The following is a 25,164-nucleotide window of genomic DNA, read 5'->3' as shown; positions in this document are numbered from 1 at the left end:
AAGAGGATATTTAAATTGTGTGGAGGATATGGGGCCCTTGGAAAGAGGGCTGACGGGATGGACGCCCAGAGGAGGCGGGTGTCCCTGTTTGTGTCCTTGTAGTTTTCTGGCACCAAACAGGGCATTGCCTGACATGAATATAGTGTCCTAAATATTGCCTACAAAAATGCAGCCACATTGTAGTCAATAAAAGAAAATCTGCACCTAATGGGACAATATGTTTGTCAAAGACATTTAGGACGCAATATTTTTGTCCTATGATATTTCTCTGTCCATATTCAGCCGGTTGTATGTCTGACCTACAATCCATTCCAGGGCTCTCCTGTATAGACATTAACAAGGTAGTTAGTATTGGGAACAGCGCAGTTTTTTCTGCACATAAAGTGATTTTATGTCTACTGAAAGTGGGGAGGGGGGCATTCTGCTCCAAAGCCGCTGTTTATTTTGGGTTTAAGTATTTGGGTACCAGGATGCTTCATGGCGTTAAAACATAAAACCCAGACCCCAACCAAGCAGACATTGAGCACACCAACATTTTAAAGTGTTTTAATAGTCTTTCTGAATGCACCACAATTCTCAATTTTTCTTATTCCTCATAGTAGTTTGTTCTAGAGCTTAAGATCCAAGGGCTGAAAAGGCCACCACCTCTCTTTTCACTCTTGGAGAGCCAGTCTGGTAAAGAGTGGACCAGGGCAAGCGGCAAGGTCTATTGTGAGGCAGGACAGTGGACATTTCGAACTTCTATAGAAATTCTTGTCAACCGGAGCTATTCAAAATGTACTCTGCAGGCTGTAGGAATGTGGTCAGATTTCTGCAAATTCTTGGCTGTCTTAGCTGCAAAGTTCAGGATTTTGTGGCCAGAGACCAGCATATAGCCAGCAGCCCCATATAAAGACGATTGCAACAGTCCACCCACTCTAGAATAGGTGCATGCATTTATATTATTGCTTTTGCTAATCACATTTGATTGTAACCAACAGTAGACAAACAATAAGAAGAAGAACATTTGACACTGGATCTGGTGGGACCCCATACAAAGGTTCTACAGGAAAGGCATTCTAAACTCCTGTGCATTTTGTTGCTAGTTTGTTTAAGCAGGGAAGGTGGAGGTGTTGAGTTGGGGCACCATTGTGGAAGGTGTTTCTTTACTAGCGCCCCCCCCCCCCGTCTCCAATAAGCTTTGCTGATGTAGATGGCATTTCTGCTTGATCACAAAAACTCACCCCCCATAACACCAATGAGCACATCTCCCTTTCACACAGAGACAGTAAAAGCAAGCTCGAGCTAAGCTAAGAACTGATGCTGCCTCCTGTTTCAGGAGAGGGGCAGGCGTGGACAGGGCCTTCCTCTCTGTATTTCCAGGCTGGGTTCCAGGTGAGAGGACATACAGAAGGCATTTCTTTCAGGGCTGGTCCAAGGTCTTAAACAGAAAGGAAGATCACATTTTGACTTCAGTTTGCTTAAGCTGAACGTGTTTTAATCCTCTTTCTATCCTCATCCTGATTAACATGATCCCTGTATAATACCGGCGCAGCCTGGATTATTCGCGCGTGTGTAATCCTGTGCCATAAAGACCATTCTTCATGGGTGATTTGAACTAATATGATTTTTTATGGTGATTTCTGGGGCTTTGACTTCCTCCTTAAGTACCTCCATTTTACAACCAGAATGTGCTTTGCCCTTCTTCGCGTCTGATCCCTTTTCCAGCCTTTTTTAAGCCTCAGAAGACTTTTGTTAGATTTGAACAGCTGATGGACTCTTTCTTCAGGATCACTCAGGTGCTCCTTGATAATCTGATGGATGAGTTTTGGCGGAGGCAGCCGTCTGATCCCAGGCGGCACATGTATGTATGCACGCATGTAGATGGTATTTCTGTAGCGCAAACAAAGCCGAAAGGCACATAATGCAGGATGTCGTCACTTGCATGACATCAATACCTCTGCATAAAACAACACGAAGAACCCTTGGGAGGGTCTGAGGTTGGTGGAATAAATTAGTTAATTGTGGGCCTGGTGAGCAGGAAATAAGGGTGGTCGGTGGCACGGGAGAGCTGGTAGAGGGAAAGCTACAACGTTTGTTGTGATAAAAGACCATTGGACAAAATGTGGTTGGCAAAGGGCACCGTTGTGAAGTAGATATTCATGTAATAGGAGGTGGCGAGGTTGGATTTAAGAGCCTGGAAGGCAGAGAGCTTTGTGCTTTATACATTTACCTTGAAACACTATAATTGCTGCCTTCACATGTATTTTCTTGGGAATCCGATCACAGGCATTGCAAACTATTGACGTGTATATTTGCAACTCATGGTGTCTCCAGGAAGAAACTCTCACGTTTGCTACTCGAGGTCCTTATACCAGGGTGCTCGTCTAGAATTGTAGTTTCCTTCCCACGCCCACCTCCTTTGGAAAGAGATTTAAGATTCATTGGTCCCCTCTGCCATGGGATTAGGACATAATGTCCATTGTTGTGGCCTGTGCCTGGAGACCTGCTGGGTTGTAGCACATACGATCTGGGTTTACTGATGTTGCCAACTTAACACCCACTCCATGCTTAGAAGTTACCCCAGACGGCCGTAGGCAAGAGTGGCACACGTGAATGCGCGCTTAGAACACAGAAAGGTGCCCCCAAGAAGAACACAAATGTGAACCAGGCTATGGACCTAGGGGAAAGAGAACAAAGTAAATTACAACGAGGTCCTCCTAGCTTGTCTACAATGCCACAAAGGAATAAATCCCACAGGAACAATCCCCGGTCATACTCTATGTTTTTTGGGCATATTTCGTGATTTTTTTTTTTTTTTATTCATAATACATATCATGCTTTCTTTTAAACTTTTCTTTTTGCAATTTTAATTTCATCATTTACATGTATCACATTTATTGTAACAAAGTGTTATATTCCATCTAGGTAACCTATATAGGTGCAGGTAACACTGCATCCTTTCACCTATATCCTCCCCTATATTACATACATAACTGTTCATAGGGACTGACCTTTTACCTAGACCGTGACACTGCATTTAGAACGCCGGTTTTACCCTAATTTGAAACTCATACATTATGCATGAAGCTTCTTGGAAGCACAGCAGGACTGACAGCAGGACGAACATCTCTTGTATAATATCTCTGTATAAAGTTCAAGCCCGATGTTTTTATTTAGAAAGTTTTATATAGCACGAACGTGACCCTTGGGTATCAGAGCACTTCACAGATACATATACATGAGTAGGTTAGAGGTACAACTTGCATAGCATAACCATTCAGTGACTGAGGTAGGTAGGTATAGAGCTATATAGTAAACGTTTCCCAATGATATGAGGTAGGTTAGGTATATATCTATAAAATATTAGCATAAAATAAATACAATGACGTGGTATATTTAGGCTACTACATGACATCGGAATTTACATATATCTATATAGTTCCTGTCTATGTCTATCTTCAAGGTTAGCATAAAACTTCTTCTACTTGCCTACTGTACTGTAAATTGTATTCCAGTAACAATAGTTCCGAATTGTCTTTATCTGTGCATTCTTCCTCCAAATTCTGGGTAGGTATAGCACCGCGCTAGGTTATCCCCAGTATGGCTGGTGACTTTCTCTTTTCTTCCATTTGTTGTTCAGTTTTGGAAACATCAATGTTGCGGTGGCGGTGATGTCCTTTCTTGCCTATGTAAGGAACTTACTCATTAGGAAGAGCTTAGCTTCCCTCTTGAATGTTGCCGTGTTTGTAATTTTCCGAATATTTGAAGGGAGTGAGTTCCATATTCTGGGGGCTGCCCCGGAGAAAGCTCTGTCATATGTTTTCTTCTTCCGGAAGATGGGTGGTCTCAGCAGCAGCTCCTTGGCACTCCTAGCTGGTCTGCCTCCTCCAGATAACTCGAACTTCTGGGCCAGGTATCTTGGTGTTTTGTAGTGGAGCGCTTTGTGGGTGATACATGCCATTTTAAGTTGGATTCTCGCTTCGTATGGTAGCCGGGTTTAACGATTTCAGGTGTGGTGAGATATGATCGAATTTCCTCGATCCGGTGATGAGCCTTGCAGCTGCATTGAGGCATGCTTTTAGTGGTGCTGTGGAAATTTTTGGTAGACCTGCTAAGGTTGTACATCCATCTTCAATCCTTGAGATGACTAAGGATTGTACTGCCAAATTGAGATCCGCCATAGAAATGAATGGTTTCACTTTCCTAATGTAGTTCAAGTGAAAACGGGCATTTTTAGCCATTGATTTGATGTGGGCTTTCATGTCTAGGTTCTTATCCAGCGTGATTCCTAATGATTTCGCTGAGTCCACTAGAGTAGGGGTGCAGTTTAGTGCTGTGATCAGTTTGGTTCATTCCTTCACTTCTGTGTGGTTTTTTGGTGGTGAGATTAATAGGAATTCAGTTTTTTGTGCATTTAGCTCAGGTGATTGCTGGTTAACCAGCATAATGACACTTTTAAGGCATCATTCATTAACTTGATGTCTTCCAGAGACGCTATCTTGATGCATATCTGCGTGTCGTCTGGGTACATGTGAAAGGATATGTTTGTGTCTCGGAGAATTTCTATAAGAGGTTGGGCATACAGGCTGAAAAGTGAAGGAGATATTGTAGATCCTTGAGGGACTCCGAATCCCGATCAAATTAGGACATGATGGGGATAGCGTCTGACTAACCAAAAATATTTGAGTTCTATTCTAAAGGAAGGATTCAAACCATTTCAGCACATTTCCCGACATTCCCATCCTGTCATGAAGCCTGCCTAGTCTTTTTTCATGATTTACCGTGTCGAATGCAGATGACAGGTCAAGAAGGACTAGTAGACATGTTCTGTTATGATCTAGGGCCTGTAACGCGTCATCGACGATATGCGGGATCTCTTTTTCCGTGCTGTGGCCTGTTCTGAATCCCGATTGGCAGTCATCAAGAAGCATGAAATTAGCGATGTGATGGCTCAGTTGATTTTGTACACATTTTTCAATTAATTTGGCAAGTAATGGAATATTGGTAACTGGGCGAAAGTTATTAGGATCTGCTGGGTCCGCTGTTGGTTTTTTGATGATGGAGATAACTTGGCCTATTTTTAAGCATTCTGGAAGGATCCCTTGAAATAGCGAGGCATTTATTATTTTGGTCCAAATTGGGATGAGGATGTGGTTGATTTTTTATAGACATGTAGCGTGGAGTGGGTCATTACAGTGGTTATTCGGTTTGATATCCAATAGTGTTTTGGCGATAGTATTCTGGTCATATAGCTTGAAGGTATCCCAATGCGCTTTGTTTTTTGCTCTAACGTGGTAGATTGTCAGGGTGGTATTATTCAGTGTGTGTGGTTGGTTGGGTAGGTTGTCCGCTGCCATCTTAAGCTCTATTTTCAAAGTGTTGGCCTTGTTGGTGAAGAAAGTTGAGAATTCTTCACAAACCAGATGAGTTTTAGTATTTCTTGGGCCGATTTGGCCAATTTGTTGGATTGCTGCTTTAAAATCTCAAATAGTTTCCGTGGCCTGTTTTTGGCGTTATGCAGTTCTGATCCAATATATTCTTTTTTGGAATTGAGGATCTTTTTGTTGTACTCGTTTCTGATTTTTCTAAGTGATTTCAGCTCAGGGGATGAAGGGTGTTGTCTCCATTTTCTTTAAGCAAGTCTTAGTTTCCACCTATCATCATTCAGTGCCCCATTGAACCAAGGATTTTTGTCCTTTTCTGTGACTCTTTTCAGTTTTAGTGGCATAGTAGTGTTGACTATGTTTGTTACTGTTTTAGTGTAGTCATCCGTTAGATCATTCACATTCCGCAAGTTGTTAGGCGGATTCAGATCTTTCTCACAACTTTCTACTAGCCGTTCAATATTTAAGACTTTATTGCCCCGGGTCCACTTTTTGAGTTTAATAGGTTGCGTGGTCTTATTCCTTTTTAAGGTGGGTATTAGGAAGGTTATGGCATGGTGATCCGACCAGTCGCACGGAACAACTGAGTGGATTACTATGTTCTTGTTTCTCGATACTATCCAGTCTAGCGTTGCTCCTTTTGAGTGTGTTGGCTGTGTGCAGGCTTGGGTAAGATTTAGCTCAATCAAAAAGTCTTTAAGAGCGTTGATCTGTTTGTCCTTCTTGTCGTCCCAGTGTAAGTTAAAATCGCCTAGGAATATATTGTTAGAGTGAGTGTTAGAGTTATCCGTGATGATCTCCATTTACTGTACTATGAAATTAGCATTATTTCCTGGAAGATGGTACAGGGCATGCAGGTTGCACCTTTGATTGTCTGTTGATCGTATATTAAGACCTAGGTATTCACAGGATTGGAGTGGGTCGGATTGTATTTGGTTGATCTCTATATCCGATCGGTGGATGCAGGCTATACCGCCTCCTATCTTTTTTGGTCTATCTAGTCTCACAATGTTATATTGAGGGGGCACTAACAGATCCATGCATGGAGATGATGATTCCGAAAGCCATGTTTCTGTCAGGATTCCTAGGTCTATTTCCTGGCTAATGATAAGGGCAGCGATGTCTGACGCATGTTTTACTGCGACCGACAGTTAAGCAGTAGGCATTTCAGAGGTTTCCTTGAGCTACTAGTGTCTCGCTCATTCAAGTTGGTGGTTAGCTGGACTTGATGTAAGTTTTTAAGGTTGGGTTTCCTTTCCTTATGTCTGGATGTTCTATTATCATCAATTGGAACTGTTCTAATTCACTCCCCTCTACTGTGTTCTGCAGGTTCATATATCCTTTAGGCCGACACACTAACACAGCAGGAGACCTGTGGGTATATATACATCATGTCTTGCTTAGACAGACAGAGGAGACTGTGACTTCCAGGCTGACAAACTTACCAGAAACGCTGAGGTTCCTGCATGCAGACACTCCAGCATGCAGTGGTCTAACATCCCTCACGGGGTGTCCAACTTGAGACCAGGACGGGGTCCGATAGTCTCTCATTCTCAGGTGATGGGGTTGGATAGATCCCAGAGGGTTTCTTGGCATAACACCTACACAGATGCTAGGTACATTTAGGTACATCTAGTTAGGGAGGCATTGTAGGAGTACGCACCTTTTTATCATGTGTTTTATGTACTTGTATATATTCATGATTACTGCAAAATGGTAGAACTGTACCATCCCTTAACTTTCGTAGTACTGCTAATCATATATCTCTGCTACTGCCTAATGGTTGTTACGGCACGTCTACTTTACACTAGAATAACAACTGTTCAATAAAACCTTATTGAAACGCCCAGCCTGTTTATTCTGTGTATCTCTGGGAAAGGTAGTATATTGTTTCCATGATTCTGAGGGATTAGGGTTGTCATGTTCTGAGGTTGCCAGGAACTATTCTTTCCCCAATAAGAGGCGATTCTAGTGGCACAGTGAACTAGCTAAAACAAACAGGCTAACATATCCGGTGGGGGTGCTCGGAACCAGTCTGCCACCAATCCCACAGTTTGTTATCCGAACGCGCAGATCCTGTATAGGGTATATAGAAACTACACGACAAAAATACACATATTGGCATACACCATTAATCACAAATTTCATCTATTTTAGAAAAATTGCTGATTATTCTCGTTTCTAAAAAGGATTTTTCCTCTCAAACATCCGCATTCATCCCTTCTATTCCACACTCTTCTCTGACACATCATGTGAATGCAACCAGAAACTCATTTGGTGGCAAAGAAAGTGTTCCTAAGTTAGAACCAACAAACGGCCATGAGAATGGAGACAGGTGGGCATGTGAGGGACCCCATACAGTGGCAGTGTGTTTGAGTAGTATCATGAGGTCCTGCCATTGGGTTGGCTGTCTGCCACTCTTAAGGTCTTTAGAGATGAGCAGTGCTGCCTTCTGTGATATGAACAGACTCTCTGAATGAGGTACTGGGCTTTGCTTCTTCTCTGAGAGCTGTTTTAAAGGCTGCCTGTGACCTCCCAGTAGCTCCAGAATTACTAGTTGGAGACCCTTTAAAGGGTCATATTAGCTCCTGGATTGGGGCTGGCTTGTAAAAAGTGTCGTCCAGTGACTACCGGTTTCAGAAAACTCTTTCACCCTTCTGTCTTTTCATTTGGAACTAAACCTGAAAAAGCACAGTCCGTTGAAACCCCAAAACTATTTCACAAGCAGCACAAGGCAATGCAAAGGAGGGAGAGCTCCTGTGAATCTCAACACATGTTTATTGGCTTGTCAAGTAGCCGCTGCTCCTGAGTATTACAGAGAAGTAGTATGCATCTAGAGGCTGGGAGTAACAAGCCTTAAAGTGAGAGATGATGTAACACATGTCATAGCAAGAGGTGGTGTAACACACACACACACACCACACGCAATGCCCCACAGCAAGATATAATGTAACACACACCACAGCAAGGGGTGATGTAACACACATAGACCATAGCAAGAGATAATGTAACACACACACCCACAGCAAGAGATAATGTAACACACATAGACCATAGCAAGAGATAATGTAACACACACCACAGCAGGAGGTGATGTAACACACATAGACCATAGCAAGAGATAATGTAACACACACACCCACAGCAAGAGATAATGTAACACACACCACAGCAAGAGGTGATGTAACACACACCACAGCAAGAGGTGATGTAACACACATAGACCATAGCAAGAGATAATGTAACACACACCACAGCAAGAGGTGATGTAACACACATAGACCATAGCAAGAGATAATGTAACACACACACCCACAGCAAGAGATAATGTAACACACACCACAGCAAGAGGTGATGTAACACACACCACCGCAAGAGGTGATGTAACACACATAGACCATAGCAAGAGATAATGTAACACACACACCCACAGCAAGCGATAATGTAACACACACCACAGCAAGAGGTGTTGTAACACACACAACAGCAAGAGGTGATGTAACACACATAGACCATAGCAAGAGATAATGTAACACACACACCCACAGCAAGAGATAATGTAACACACACCACAGCAAGAGATAATGTAACACACACCCACAGCAAGAGATAATGTAACACACATCACAGCAAGAGGTGATGTAACACACATAGACCATAGCAAGAGATAATGTAACACACACACCCACAGCAAGAGATAATGTAACACACACACCCACAGCAAGAGATAATGTAACACACACCACAGCAAGAGGTGATGTAACACACATAGACCATAGCAAGAGATAATGTAACACACACACCCACAGCAAGAGATAATGTAACACACATAGACCATAGCAAGAGATAATGTAACACACACCACAGCAAGAGGTGATGTAACACACATAGACCATAGCAAGAGATAATGTAACACACACACACCCACAGCAAGAGATAATGTAACACACACCACAGCAAGAGGTGATGTAACACACACCACAGCAAGAGGTGATGTAACACACATAGACCATAGCAAGAGATAATGTAACACACACACCCACAGCAAGAGATAATGTAACACACACCACAGCAAGAGGTGATGTTACACACACCACAGCAAGAGGTGATGTAACACACATAGACCATAGCAAGAGATAATGTAACACACACACCCACAGCAAGAGATAATGTAACACACACCACAGCAAGAGGTGATGTAACACACACACAACCCACAGGAACAGACGATGAACACACATAGACTACAGTATAGATCCGTTTTTCTGTTGGAAGTCAAGGTTCATGCCACAGACGCCTTCTTTGCACCACTGATTGCTTGCATTGGAGGGGACCTGCTGATGTCTCTTTGAAGTGACGGCTTCTTGGGATGATCACGACAGCTGTGTGCGCCTTCATCGCAGTGGCAGAAATGTAATTAAATGGCACCAGCCAGCAGGGGCTCTTTGTAGGCTTTGTGCGTCCCTTTCTGTGGATGTAGTGTTGTTCCTACACCGTGAAAAGTCTGGGATTGTTGAAGACAAATATTTTCGGAAGCCATAGCAACAGATTCCATCTGGTACCCATGACTCCAGCCATCGGAGGAGTGAGATTCCCCTCCCCCCCTCCATTCACTCCTTCAACAGGGCCACCATGCAATGCTTGCAGGGGGGGTCTGACCCCCTCTGCCTAGCTTTGAAAAGACCCGGATTCCGGAAGTGATGGCTGCTGTTCCCCAGCCCAGCAGAACCTTCGAGAGGTCCCAGTGTTATGTTATGTTATGTTAAATGAATTTGCATCGCGCTCAGCTACTCGACAGAGTGTCCCGACGCGTGAACAGGTAAAGGCCAAGGGGACCAGAGGGTCATCTAAAAGAGGAACGTTTTAAGCTTTTTCTTAAAAATCGAATGATCCTGAATGCTCCCTAACGCCAAAGGTAAAGCACTCCAGGCCAGGCTAGCTTTCCTGACAAGTGAACAACCGCCCAACCTTTGACGATTGAATCTGGGGGTCTGCAGCAAAAGTTGAGAAGAGGTGCGCAGCTGTCTAGCTGGAGTGTAAAAGACAAATCTCTTCTGAAGATAGCTAGGGCTCCTGCCATAAAGGGCCCTATGGGCAATGGAAAGCATTTTGAATTGAATTCGATCCTCCAAAGGAAGCCAGTGCAGAGACACAAATGCGCACGCATACCACACCTTTTGGACAAGCCTAGCAGGAGTCTGGCAGCAGAATTTTGAATGACCTGCAATTTACTTAAGAGGTAACCAGGGATAACCACATACAGGGCATTAGCGTAGTCCAGGCGGGATAGAATTAAAGCACGGATCACTGTGACAGTGTAAGAGACCTGAGAACTGAATGGGTTTCTACCTCCTTGAAGCTGTTTACCTGGCGAGGGAGCGAGAAGACATGTCTCATGCCCATGACTGGAATGGTGATTATTGCAGCTATCTGCAATCAAACTTCCCTGAGGCAGTATTGTAATGAAATGCTAAATTGTTGGTAATCTGCCAAAGTGCGTGTGATATTTACGTTATTAGCGAAATTACCAGGATTAACCAGAACTCCTGCTAATTGGATTTTCACATTCTCGGCCTCTTTGAAAAAAGTCTGAGGAGTGCAGATCACGTGGGTGTTTCCCCGGGAGCCTGAGCTGGTGTGCCCATGTAGAGCTGCGATGGGCCCTGCATCGAAGACAGCTCGAGGAGCTATACTGCGCCCCAAGGAGCTCAGCACAGGGGCGGGAACATCAAGAGTGGGATTATTCACCTGGACGAGGGATTAAAGGGATCCTAAAACATATTGACTATGGACTACGTGAGACACAGCCTGGTGGTAGCACTGCCCGGTAGTACATTGATTTGCCCTTTTCCAATATTGTGTTATGCTCCAATTATGGCTATACTAACTGCCCCTCCATGCCTGCGACTGGCAAATTGGGATGCAAAACAGTGTTTGAGACACTCTTTGCGATTCCCAATGGGGTCACAAATTGCATGTCTCATGCATAATGATGCGGCTGTCTCAATATGCGACCCCGTTGGGAATGGCTGGCACTCCCAGGGATGGTGGTCTGCTGGGGTCCTTAAAGGAAAACGGGATGCATTTAAAAAATAAAAATGAAACTTAAATTATTTTTTTTAAGGACAGGCCCCTGGGACCACTGCCTGCCCTTAAAAAAATATTTTTAGAGCCACTCACAAAGGGGACCCCTTTCCGCTTGCAAGTGGTTTACCACCCTTCTGCGAAGGGTGGTAAACTATTACTGTGATACGACCGCAAACAGTCATACATGACTTTAGGAGTCACTATTAGGAAGGGACTCCCTTGGAACGCCCCTTCCTAATAGTGATTCACGAATCCTATTTTGCGAGTTACAAATTGATTTGCGACTTGCCAAATAGGATTAGTGCATGGGCCACACGTTGTTTGGCGGTCGCAAATAGGTGTAAAACCCATTTGCGACCTCAAAAAACGTTAGTACATCTGGCCCCAGGTCTGTTGGACCACTGCCTGCTTACCCCAAGGCGGCCTGACACCATTCCCAAAGGGGAAGCTGTCCCAATGGTGACAGCTTCGCCTTTGCAAACGTGTTTCCAGGAGGAGTTCAGGCGTTGGTAACATTTCAGTATAGTGTGACTGCGGTTGCGGTCGCAAACCATTGATCCATTGTGATTCGCAATTAGAAGGGGACACCCTTTTCACATCCTTTCCTAAATGTGTTTCCGGATTTGTCACTAAACCTCTTTTGTGATTCAGGAAGGCTTTTCTGAATTGGAAATTGGTTTACTAAATATCAAATGGCATTTTTCCAATCACATACCCTGTAATTTTGCGAATTGCAATTTTTACAACCACTAAATACTTTAGTACACAAATCTAATTCAGAAAAGTTGCACTAGTAAGCAGATCTACTCACAAAAAGAGTACTCGGTAAGTTAAGTTAGGACTGGTGTTATGAGCGAATGTCCAGCCTGGCACATACCCTTGCACACATTAATATAATTTGCTAATGTTGCTAATTTGCCTTTTCACATCTTCCTGCAAACGGTCAGACTCACTCTTCACAAGCAGTAGGAGGAGCACTATGGGTCTGGTGTGAACTCATTTTGCTGCCCCACTATTAGCTTGTAAATGTGTGTGTGACTGTGTGTGTGTGTGTGTGTGTGTGTGTGTGTGTGTGTGTGTGTGTGTGTGGGTGTACATTGAAAAATCCCATTAGTGCTGTTGTTTAACATATCATGATTGATGTAATAAGGGAAGTAATACGCAGGGATTGGCTGGGGTGCAAGTTATACTTAGCTCAGTAAACAATAACTTGTGAATTCAGTGTTTTTTTCTTTTAAAATATTATTATTTATATTATTATAGCACCTATCTATAATATCACTTTAGCCTTAGTTTTTATTTTTTTAGTGAATATCTAGTTTTTTTAACACAAGTTTAAATCTTCTTATCTTACCTTCTTACCTTACTATAATGCCACTTTAACCTTTGTTTTGTCATTGGATTTCTGGGAGTTTATGATCATTTTCACCCACTTCCTTCACTGAGTATAGATATTGACTGTGCGCAGCACTGGGCTGGACGTAGGACCTGTCCTGTGGCTAGGCCCTGCGCCCAACTCACCATGGGAGGCCGACTCTCTGCCCAGGCCATACGCCCATCCCCCCTCAACGTGTTGCGTGTGGTGTTGGCTGCAGGGCCTGTCCTGCGGCTAGGCCCTGCACCCAACCCACCATTGGAGGCCCACTGTCTGCCCAGGCCGTACGCCCATCCCCCCTCAGTGTGGTCCGTGTGCTGTTGGCTGCAGGGCCTGTCCTGTGGCTAGGCCCTGCGCCCAACTCACCACGGGAGGCCGACTCTCTGCCCAGGCCGTACACCCATCCCCCTACAGCATGCTGTGTGTAGTGTTGGCTGCAGAGACTGTCCTGCGGCTAGAGCCTGCGCCCAACTCACCATGGAAGGCCGACTCTCTGCCCAGGCCGTACGCCCATCCCCCTCAGTGTGCTCCGTGTGGTGTTGGCTTCAAGGCCTGTAATGTGGCTAGAGCCTGCGCCCAACTCACCATGGGAGGCCCATTCTCTGCCCAGGCCGTACACCCAGCCCCCCTCTGCGCACGGGCGAGTGCCGCGCTCCGTGTGGTGTTGGCTGCAGGGTCTGTCCTGCGGCCAGGCCAGCACCCAACATTCTGCGTGCAGCCAACATCCTGTTGCTGGCCAACGCCTAACTGTTTGCCAACCCCTCCCTCCCCCCAGACCTCCACCACACATTTTCCTTTTTTCCTAGTACTGCACAAGTGGTGCTCTGAAGGACTTCACTGGTCAACGCTAGGGATACCTTTTACTCAGTGGCGTTCGCCATTGCGTTGTTATAATTAGGCGAGAGTTTCCATAGGAAGAGCGCAACCCAGAGAATACTGTAATTGTATATATAGCTTGCGGACGCCATTACAGGACTTGGTCACCGGTTCCTGAATTCCTTTCAAATAAGCATTGGCAAAGCCAACATGTCTCCCCTTTAGGATAATGTTTTTTAACCAAGCTGCGCAGCATCCTTATGAGGCACCATGATTTGCACCATTACTAATCGGGAAATGTACGTTCTGGGTCTTTTCAAATAGGCATGTAAGAATATTTAAACGACTTCTCCTGAAGTACTACTTCGGGTACTTCTGAATACTTGTGCGAATTCGCCTCTACTTTCTGTTTTTACTCGGTCTCTAGAATAGGGCATGGGTTGGCTGCTAGAGTGAAACATGCAGTTACTATGGTAAACCATACCTGGGACACAGCGTGGAGAACGGCTTCTCAGATGCACCCGTCTGCTTTTCCGAGGAGTTTACTTCAGGATCACTGCTGATCCTCCGTCCTTACCTTATCTCCACGAAGGCAACTATCTTACCTCGAATTCTCCAGTTTCTTGTTTACCCACGTGTAGGAGAGTAGGGTCTGCAATCCTATGATCACCCAGATTTTTGCTTTTTGCTGCACTGGTTTACGACTTTCCCTGGCTATGGGCCTGCTAATCAGACCCACAGCCTAGCTGTTCTCTCTATCCAAATTGTACTCAGGTACTGAATTGGCCCTGGGCCCTCTCCAAGTCCCTGTACCCAGGGCTGAGGTGCACCCAGAAGTCTCCCAGGGGCTGAAGCATGTATTGTGCCACCCCTGGATTGACTAACTAAAACTGACACAACTGGCTGCACGACAGCTGGGGCAAGGTGGTGTTCTCACCCTTTGCTTTAGATATAGTATACCTATATCTAACCCTAAAATGGACACACAGATCTCCTATCAGTCACTCCTATGGCAGGCCTTAACAATCCTGAAGGCAGAGTGCTTGGAATCGTGTGAGATGGTGCTCTGGCATGAGCTGAGCCTGTCTGCGGCTTTCGGGATCCATCCCTTAGCCGTTTCCATGATATCGCATACCATATACTCTTAAGTGCATTATAATCCTCGCGGTTATGTGCCAACTCTGGTATCGCTTTATCAAAACATGTCGAGTAAGGTGTCATACGAATTGGAATACTAACCCCTCGCCAATTCTGGCGACGGGGTTAGCATTCCACCCTTCTAGAGGGACACGACATGCCTGTAACCTATAACCCGGTTAAAAGTCAGACAGAGCCTTAGCATCCACAAAATGGATGCTGCCACCGAGACACAAGTCTGCCCTCCTGCTGCTGGGAGTCCTCCCAGAGCAGGAGATAAGGACAAAGGGTTTCCTGCCAGGGGCGGTGCCAGCACCGTCCCAGACAGGGTTTTGTGTATTGTAGGTAGGCAGGGCTTTAGAGGAAGGTGACTGCACGTGGCACCCCGGTGCTCACTGTGCATAGGCTGGCTGGAACCAGTTCCAGGGTCACTCCAGACCCTGTGCTGGGGAAAAGCCCGCCAAGGAAGTGGGTGTAACCACCCCCCTCCTAGTCCCACCCATAGGGCAGGACTTAGTCGCGTGCCAGCCCCCTTTTACAGGATAAAGGTAGAGACTGGCCCCCTTCCAAATCAGATCATCTTTGAATCCTGAAACTACTTTCCACGAAAGGAACTCAAGACTTCTTCCTAAGATTTCTCCCTTGTGACTAAGGAGTAGTCACCCTGCATCCGCAGGCACCATCTACAGAACACTGCGGTCTGCTGCAAGTCCTTCCTCCGGAATCCGACTGCCCAGCTCGACGAGAACCGGCTTCCCTGGCACCTCTGACCTCTACCTGCATCATCAGTCACGCTGAGATTCGTGGGTGTGACGAGACCTCGAGGGACCGGCCATCTTCAAGACTGCACGACTTCTGAACAGCAAGCCCGCCGAGTGAATTCCTGGTGAGTGCTTTGGGGCCAGAGAAGCCCCCACCCTGAGCAGCTCCAGCACCGAAGAGCAGCCCCCCAGCATCTCCACGATCTGCGTGGGGCCCTTCTGCTTTTTGCTGCTCACCGCGTTGTTTGGCTACTAGCCCGCTGGCTTGTGGCCTTCCTGACGACGCCCGACGACATTTCTGCTGCTGGTCTGGTTGCTCCAGACTGGCCCTTGCTCCCTTCCAGAAGAGGAGCACCCCGGACCCTCCTGGTCCACTCAAGACGCCATTTTGAGTCCACCGCGTGGGCTTGAATTAGCCAAGGCTTGTTGCCCACTCCTGGGTAACTTCGACGCCGACGACTTCATCCTTCGTGGGACAGCTCGCACCTCCATCCTGGTCGCCGACAACGCCTCCTGGTCCGAGAGACTGCAGAGCCCAGCAGCGCCCACTCACCTGACTGCGGTGACTTCGCCCGGTGCCATCCTGGTGCCCACTTAATCACTGGCTAGTGATTCAAGAACTTGGTCCCCTCTGCTTTCAGGTTTTCTTCTTCCTTGATCCAGGCTTGGATCCATCGAACTTTCCTTCACTGGTCGCCTGCCAGCAACTTCTTCCTTCCAGGCTCCTGGTCCGGCAACGAGATCCCCGACGTCTTTTCAGACCTATGCAGCTGCAGCCCCTGGGCTAGGTAACTTCGGCACTCCGGTGTCCCAGCATAGCCTCACTATCCAAGGGTCAGGATCCACTGTCGTTTTCTCCCTACCAGGTCGGGGTCGCCCTTGAACACTAACTTTGTGAATTCTAGCTTCCATAGACTTTGTCCCGCATCCCGCGTGAGAGTGCACACTCTGCACCCGAGTCCCCTGGGCCTCCTAGTAGTAATCTAACGATTCCCTAGTCCAGTCCTAGCGATTCCAAAGCCTATTAGAACTGTTACTTACCTGCTAGTAATTCGCATTCCACTTTTAGCGTATATGGTTTTTCGTGCCCCTCGGGCATTTGTGTAACGTGCTAACTTAAAAGTATTTTCGTAAGAGTTTTGTTGTGTGCTTAGCTCCCTGTCTCATAAAGAGCCAGGGTAGTCTTGTTATAAATAAATACACTGTTTATTTTCATAACAACTTGTGTGGTGTCCTTTCACTGGGTGTTCAAGGGGTAATGTGATGGTAAAACAGCTGGCTTAACACGCCCTCTAGAGTCTTAGCCTTAGACTGCTCGTATCCATGCTACTAGGATAGCTGGTCTATAAGGTTGACTTACAACCAATCATCAATAAGGGTTGTTTGGACTGATATATAGTGATCACTAGAATAGTGAGCACTGCACATCAGGCCAACTTCTCACACCACGCGTCTGGAGGGTCGTCTTCTACAATTACTTTGTCATTTGATTCTTTTGAAACCTTATTTTTATTTAGAATTCTCCGATCACAGCATCTTTACTCAGTCCTGGGCCCTGTCGGGTCGGAATTATCACCGACGGAGCGACTCCATAAACGTCACATCATGTATCGTTAGCCCTGAAGAGTCGCGGAAGATTATCCCACATGCGACGAAACACGTGTCGGCTGGTTCTGATGAACATTAAAGACACACTATCCATCAATTGACTACAAGGAATCTGTGTTTTGTTGATGAATACAACGCTTTGTCTCAACCGTTTGAATTTTGTCTACCATGACAACATTGTTTTACAACTAGAGTGTGCATAGGTTTTTGTCTTTCAATTGTACATAGTGTCAGCACTTGTGGACACTATTTCGAGGGGTTACAGGGCTCATCCCCTCAACCTGTTTTGCACCTCACAACACTCGCTGGACACACCTTATAAATCTGCACTAATACTTAGCTGTGCGCCCTTTCTCTTGACCCTTACTAAAAACCCTTCCTTTGACGCAGTGTACGTTCTGGGTCCTTTCAAATAGGCATGTAAGAATATTGAAACGACTTCTCCTGAAGTATTACTTCGGGTACTTCTGAATACTTGTGTGAATTCGCCTCTACTTTCTGTTTTTACTCGGTCTCTAGAAAAGGGCGTGGGTTGGCTGCTAGAGTGAAACATGCAGATACTATGGTAAAATAACTTGCCAAATAGATGAATATGGTGGTTAAATGAGTCCCTGGCACCAGCACATCACTTTTCCACTCCTTAGATTAGCATACTCCAGGATTGGCAGAGATGGTTTTCTTCAATTGAAGTATCGCACAGCAACGAAAGAGGAGCTTAAAGGTAGGCCTGGGCAGTAAATTTCGTTCCGTTTCGCGGAATTTGTGGAATTTCGCGTTCCGTGGAGACCGCTAATTGCCCAAAATTCTACGTTCCGCAAGTTCGCGAAATTTTTTGCTTGTTTGCGTTCTCAAATGCGTGTTTGCAAGCTATTTCCCCTTGAGCACGCAAACAGCTATTGCAAACAGTAAAAAAGCATCGCGAACAAGCAATTCCGTGTGTTTGCGGAATTTCTGCGTGTTCGCGGAGGTTTTTTACCGTTTCGTGGAGATTTGCATAACGCGATTACGTAAATTCCGCCCACCCCTACTTAAAGGTAGAAACAAGCAGAGACTGTAGGACCTGGAGTCATCTGGTCACTGGAAAAGCCAAAGAAGGGCCAAGCCAAGACTGCCAGGAAATTGTCCAGGCGGGGATAGCCCTGCACGTGCACTCCAGATTGGAATAAACACCGGAAGTGAATCATAACTGGGGCTCAGGTGCTGTACTGCAGGGATCACTGGATTTTCCATTGCTGCTCCATCATTTTGGTAAAGAAAAGTGTTAATTTCACAGCATGCCGAATCTTTCTTTTGCTTGAAAAGACCGCAAGCCAGGCAACCAGCAATTATGAAGATAAGCCAGACACGTGCTGTTACCAATGGCTTTAACACAGAGAAAATGTACACATATGGAGAATACTTTTATACCTCCGGTCCTGTCAAAACATACTGCTCAGACACAGGAAAGCAAGAGAACCCAGCAAGACAGCAGCTAGGAGGTGAACAAAACAACTAACTCACTGTAGGAGAAAGTAGAGTGTGGAAAAGTATGTTTACCCAGGGCTCTAAGTAGAATGAAAACCTGGGGGTCTTAAAGGGGCTTAACCGATGTAATTAGGGGCGTGGCTTAAAACACGTAAGCTAAAAAGTCTCTGCTTAGCAAGTTAGCATAGTGTACTGCCTGACTGGTATGTTGCTGCTACTCTATTGCATCCAGATATTTAATACAAGTAACACCAGCAGCGGCTCCTCCGCGATGGTGGAGGATTGAACCACCCCCGCCAGCGGCCTCAAAACAGCAGGAAACGAAAAATAAACGATAACAAACAAGTTTTATTATCGTTTTACCTTCCTATCGAGTCTTTTGGGGCGGGGCCAAGGGGGATGACAGGCTGCAAGAGGAGTTGTAGGCACTGTTGTCGGCTGTCCAAACCGTCATGTGCACTATCTCAGGCCCTCCAAACCGTCATGTGCACTGTCTCAGGCCCTCCAAACCGTCATGCGCACTTTCTCAGGCCGTCCAACCCTCATGCGCACTGTCTCAGGCCATCCAAACCATCATGCGCACTGTCTCAGGCCGTCCAAACCGTCATGTGCACTATCTCAGGCCCTCCAAACCGTCATGTGCACTGTCTCAGGCCCTCCAAACCGTCATGCGCACTTTCTCAGGCCGTCCAACCCTCATGCGCACTGTCTCAGGCCCTCCAAACCGTCATGCGCACTGTCTCAGGCCGTCCAAACCGTCATGCGCACTGTCTCAGGCCCTCCAAACCGTCATGCGCACTGTCTCAGGCCGTCCAAACCGTCATGCGCACGGTCTCAGGCCGTCCAACCCTCATGTGCACTGTCTCAGGCCGTCCAAACCGTCATGCGCACTGTCTCAGGCCGTCCAAACCGTCATGCGCACTGTCTCAGGCCCTCCAAACCGTCATGCGCACTGTCTCAGGCCGTCCAAACCGTCATGCGCACTGTCTCAGGCCGTCCAAACCGTCATGTGCACTGTCTCAGGCCCTCCAAACCGTCATGCGCACTGTCTCAGGCCCTCCAAACCGTCATGCGCACTGTCTCAGGCCCTCCAAACCGTCATGCGCACTGTCTCAGGCCGTCCAAACCGTCATGCGCACTGTCTCAGGCCCTCCAAACCGTCATGCGCACTGTCTCAGGCCGTCCAAACCTTCATGCGCACTGTCTCAGGCCGTCCAAACCGTCATGCGCACTGTCTCAGGCCCTCCTAACCGTCATGCGCACTGTCTCAGGCCGTCCAAACCGTCATGCGCACTGTCTCAGGCCCTCCAAACTGTCATTCGCACTGTCTCAGGCCCTCCAAACCGTCATGCGCACTGTCTCAGGCCCTCCAAACCGTCATGTGCACTGTCTCAGGCCCTCCAAACCGTCATGCGCACTGTCTCAGGCCGTCCAACCGTCATGCGCACTGTCTCAGGCCCTCCAAACCGTCATGCGCACTGTCTCAGGCCGTCCAACCCTCATGTGCACTGTCTCAGGCCGTCCAAACCGTCATGCGCACTGTCTCAGGCCCTCCAAACTGTCATGTGCACTGTCTCAGGCCATCCAAACCGTCATGCGCACTGTCTCAGGCCGTCCATACCGTCATGCGCACTTTCTCAGGCCGTCCAAACCGTCATGTGCACTGTCTCAGGCCCTCCAAACTGTCATGTGCACTGTCTCAGGCCATCCACACCGTCATGCGCACTGTCTCAGGCCATCCAAACCGTCATGCGCACTGTCTCAGGGCATCCAAACCGTCATGCGCACTGTCTCAGGCCGTCCAAACCGTCATGTGCACTGTCTCAGGCCGTCCAAACCGTCATGTGCACTGTCTCAGGCCCTCCAAACCGTCATGCGCACTGTCTCAGGCCCTCCAACTGTCATGCGCACTGTCTCAGGCCATCCAAACCGTCATGTGCACTGTCTCAGGCCGTCCAAACTGTCATGTGCACTGTCTCAGGCCCTCCAAACCGTCATGTGCACTGTCTCAGGCCCTCCAAACCGTCATGTGCACTGTCTCAGGCCCTCCAAACCGTCATGCGCACTGTCTCAGGCCGTCCAAACCGTCATGTGCACTGTCTCAGGCCCTCCAAACCGTCATGTGCACTGTCTCAGGCCGTCCAAACCGTCATGTGCACGGTCTCAGGCCCTCCAAACCGTCATGTGCACTGTCTCAGGCCGTCCAAACCGTCATGTGCACTGTCTCAGGCCATCCAAACCGTCATGTGCACTGTCTCAGGCCGTCCAAACTGTCATGTGCACTGTCTCAGGCCCTCCAAACCGTCATGTGCACTGTCTCAGGCCCTCCAAACCGTCATGCGCACTGTCTCAGGCCGTCCAAACCGTCATGCGCACTGTCTCAGGTCGTCACAACCCTCATGCGCACTGTCTCAGGCCGTCCATACCGTCATGTGCACTGTCTCAGGCCCTCCAAACCGTCATGCGCACTGTCTCAGGCCGTCCAAACCGTCATGTGCACTGTCTCAGGCCGTCCAACCCTCATGTGCACTGTCTCAGGCCCTCCAAACTGTCATGTGCACTGTCTCAGGCCATCCAAACCATCATGCGCACTGTCTCAGGCCATCCAAACCGTCATGCGCACTGTCTCAGGCCGTCCAAACCGTCATGTGCACTGTCTCAGGCCCTCCAAACCCTCATGTGCACTGTCTCAGGCCATCCAAACCGTCATGTGCACTGTCTCAGGCCGTCCAAACTGTCATGTGCACTGTCTCAGGCCATCCAAACCGTCATGCGCACTGTCTCAGGCCATCCAAACCGCCATGCGCACTGTCTCAGGCCATCCAAACCGTCATGCGCACTTTCTCAGGCCGTCCAAACCGTCATGTGCACTGTCTCAGGCCGTCCAAACCGTCATGTGCACTGTCTCAGGCCCTCCAAACCGTCATGTGCACTGTCTCAGGCCCTCCAAACCGTCATGCGCACTGTCTCAGGCCATCCAAACCGTCATGTGCACTGTCTCAGGCCATCCAAACCGTCATGCGCACTGTCTCAGGCCATCCAAACCGTCATGCGCACTGTCTCAGGCCATCCAAACCGTCATGCGCACTGTCTCAGGCCATCCAAACCGTCATGCGCACTGTCTCAGGCCCTCCAAACTGTCATGCGCACTGTCTCAGGCCGTCCATACCGTCATGCGCACTGTCTCAGGCCCTTCAAACCGTCATGTGCACTGTCTCAGGCCATCCAAACCGTCATGCGCACTGTCTCAGGCCATCCAAACCGTCATGCGCACTGTCTCAGGCCATCCAAACCGTCATGTGCACTGTCTCAGGCCGTCCAAACCGCCATGCGCACTGTCTCAGGCCCTCCAAACCGTCATGTGCACTGTCTCAGGCCGTCCAAACCCTCATGCGCACTGTCTCAGGCCATCCAAACCGTCATGTGCACTGTCTCAGGCCATCCAAACCGTCATGTGCACTGTCTCAGGCCGTCCAAACCGTCATGCGCACTGTCTCAGGCCATCCAAACCGTCATGCGCACTGTCTCAGGCCATCCAAACCGTCATGCGCACTGTCTCAGGCCGCCCAAACCGTCATGCGCACTGTCTCAGGCCCTCCAAACCGTCATGCGCACTGTCTCAGGCCATCCAAACCGTCATGTGCACTGTCTCAGGCAGTCCAAACCGTCATGTGCACTGTCTCAGGCCGTCCAAACCGTCATGCGCACTGTCTCAGGCCGTCCAAACCCTCATGCGCACTGTCTCAGGCCATCCAAACCTTCATGCGCACTGTCTCAGGCCATCCAAACCGTCATGCGCACTGTCTCAGGTCATCCATACCATCATGCGCACTGTCTCAGGCCGCCCATACCGTCATGCGCACTGTCTCAGACCGTCCAAACCATCATGTGCACTGTCTCAGGCCATCCAAACCATCATGCGCACTGTCTCAGGCCGTCTAAACCGTCATGTGCACTGTCTCAGGCCATCCAAACCATCATGCGCACTGTCTCAGGCCGTCCAAACCATCATGCGCACTGTCTCAGGCCGTCCAAACCGTCATGCGCAGTGTCTCAGGCCATCCAAACCGTCATGCGCACTGTCTCAGGCCATCCAAACCATCATGCGCACTGTCTCAGGCCGTCCAAACCGTCATGCGCACTGTCTCAGGCCGTCCAAACCGTCATGCGCACTGTCTCAGGCCGTCCAAACCGTCATGCGCACTGTCTCAGGCCCTCCAAACCGTCATGTGCACTGTCTCAGGCCATCCAAACCCTCATGCGCACTGTCTCAGGCCGTCCATACCGTCATGCGCACTGACTCAGGCCCTCCAAACCGTCATGTGCACTGTCTCAGACCGTCCAACCCGTCATGCGCACTGTCTCAGGCCGTCCATACCGTCATGCGCACTGTCTCAGGCCCTCCAAACCGTCATGCGCACTGTCTCAGGCCGTCCATACCGTCATGTGCACTGTCTCAGGCCCTCCAAACCGTCATGTGCACTGTCTCAGGCCGTCCAAACCGTCATGTGCACTGTCTCAGGCCGTCCAAACCGTCATGCGCACTGTCTCAGGCCCTCCAAACCGTCATGCGCACTGTCTCAGGCCGTCCAAACCGTCATGCGCACTGTCTCAGGCCGTCCATACCGTCATGCGCACTGTCTCAGGCCCTCCAAACCGTCATGCGCACTGTCTCAGGCCCTCCAAACCGTCATGCGCACTGTCTCAGGCCGTCCAAACCGTCATGCGCACTGTCTCAGGCCATCCAAACCGTCATGCGATCTGTCTCAGGCGGTCCAAACCGTCATGCGCACTGTCTCAGGCCCTCCAAACCGTCATGCGCACTGTCTCAGGCCCTCCAAACCATCATGTGCACTGTCTCAGGCCCTCCAAACCGTCATGTGCACTGTCTCAGGCCGTCCAAACCGTCATGTGCACTGTCTCAGGCCGTCCATACCGTCATGCGCACTCTCAGGCCCTCCAAACCGTCATGTGAACTGTCTCAGGCCATCCAAACCGTCATGCGCACTGTCTCAGGCCGTCCATACCGTCATGCGCACTGTCTCAGGCCCTCCAAACCGTCATGTGCACTGTCTCAGGCCGTCCAAACCGTCATGCGCACTGTCTCAGGCTGTCCAAACCCTCATGCGCACTGTCTCAGGCCATCCAAACCGTCATGCGCACTGTCTCAGGCCATCCAAACCGTCATGTGCACTGTCTCAGGCCATCCAAACCGTCATGCACACTGTCTCAGGCCCTCCAAACCGTCATGCGCACTGTCTCAGGCCGTCCAAACCCTCATGCGCACTGTCTCAGGCCGTCCATACCGTCATGCGCACTGTCTCAGGCTATCCAAACAGTCATGCGCACTGTCTCAGGCCGTCCAAACTGTCATGCGCACTGTCTCAGGCCGTCCATACCGTCATGTGCACTGTCTCAGGCCGTCCAAACCGTCATGCGCACTGTCTCAGGCCGCCCATACCGTCATGCGCACTGTCTCAGGCCGTCCAAACCGTCATGCGCATTGTCTCAGGCCGTCCAAACCCTCATGCGCACTGTCTCAGGCCGTCCATACCGTCATGTGCACTGTCTCAGGCCCTCCAAACCGTCATGCGCACTGTCTCAGGCCGTCCAAACCGTCATGTGCACTGTCTCAGGCCGTCCAACCCTCATGTGCACTGTCTCAGGCCCTCCAAACTGTCATGTGCACTGTCCCAGGCCATCCAAACCGTCATGCGCACTGTCTCAGGCCATCCAAACCGTCATGCGCACTGTCTCAGGCCGTCCAAACCGTCATGTGCACTGTCTCAGGCCCTCCAAACCCTCATGTGCACTGTCTCAGGCCATCCAAACCGTCATGTGCACTGTCTCAGGCCGTCCAAACTGTCATGTGCACTGTCTCAGGCCATCCAAACCGTCATGCGCACTGTCTCAGGCCATCCAAACCGCCATGCGCACTGTCTCAGGCCATCCAAACCGTCATGCGCACTTTCTCAGGCCGTCCAAACCGTCATGTGCACTGTCTCAGGCCGTCCAAACCGTCATGTGCACTGTCTCAGGCCCTCCAAACCGTCATGTGCACTGTCTCAGGCCCTCCAAACCGTCATGCGCACTGTCTCAGGCCATCCAAACCGTCATGTGCACTGTCTCAGGCCATCCAAACCGTCATGCGCACTGTCTCAGGCCATCCAAACCGTCTTGCGCACTGTCTCAGGCCATCCAAACCGTCATGCGCACTGTCTCAGGCCATCCAAACCGTCATGCGCACTGTCTCAGGCCCTCCAAACTGTCATGCGCACTGTCTCAGGCCGTCCATACCGTCATGCGCACTGTCTCAGGCCCTTCAAACCGTCATGTGCACTGTCTCAGGCCATCCAAACCGTCATGCGCACTGTCTCAGGCCATCCAAACCGTCATGCGCACTGTCTCAGGCCATCCAAACCGTCATGTGCACTGTCTCAGGCCGTCCAAACCGCCATGCGCACTGTCTCAGGCCCTCCAAACCGTCATGTGCACTGTCTCAGGCCGTCCAAACCCTCATGCGCACTGTCTCAGGCCATCCAAACCGTCA

At 48.8% G+C, this 25,164-nt stretch overlaps 1 protein-coding gene across 1 annotated transcript in view; it reads left to right on the top strand.

Annotated features, from left to right (window-relative positions):
- Positions 1-25,164, top strand: part of CELSR3 (cadherin EGF LAG seven-pass G-type receptor 3) — a 786,585-nt gene that overhangs the window by 184,484 nt on the left and 576,937 nt on the right. The window lies entirely within an intron of this gene.

Source organism: Lissotriton helveticus, chromosome 9 (genome assembly GCF_964261635.1).
Source record: "Lissotriton helveticus chromosome 9, aLisHel1.1, whole genome shotgun sequence".
NCBI classification, from domain to species: domain Eukaryota; kingdom Metazoa; phylum Chordata; class Amphibia; order Caudata; family Salamandridae; genus Lissotriton; species Lissotriton helveticus.
Note: the sequence above shows the minus strand (reverse complement) of the source record. Positions and strands in the feature narration are given on the sequence as shown.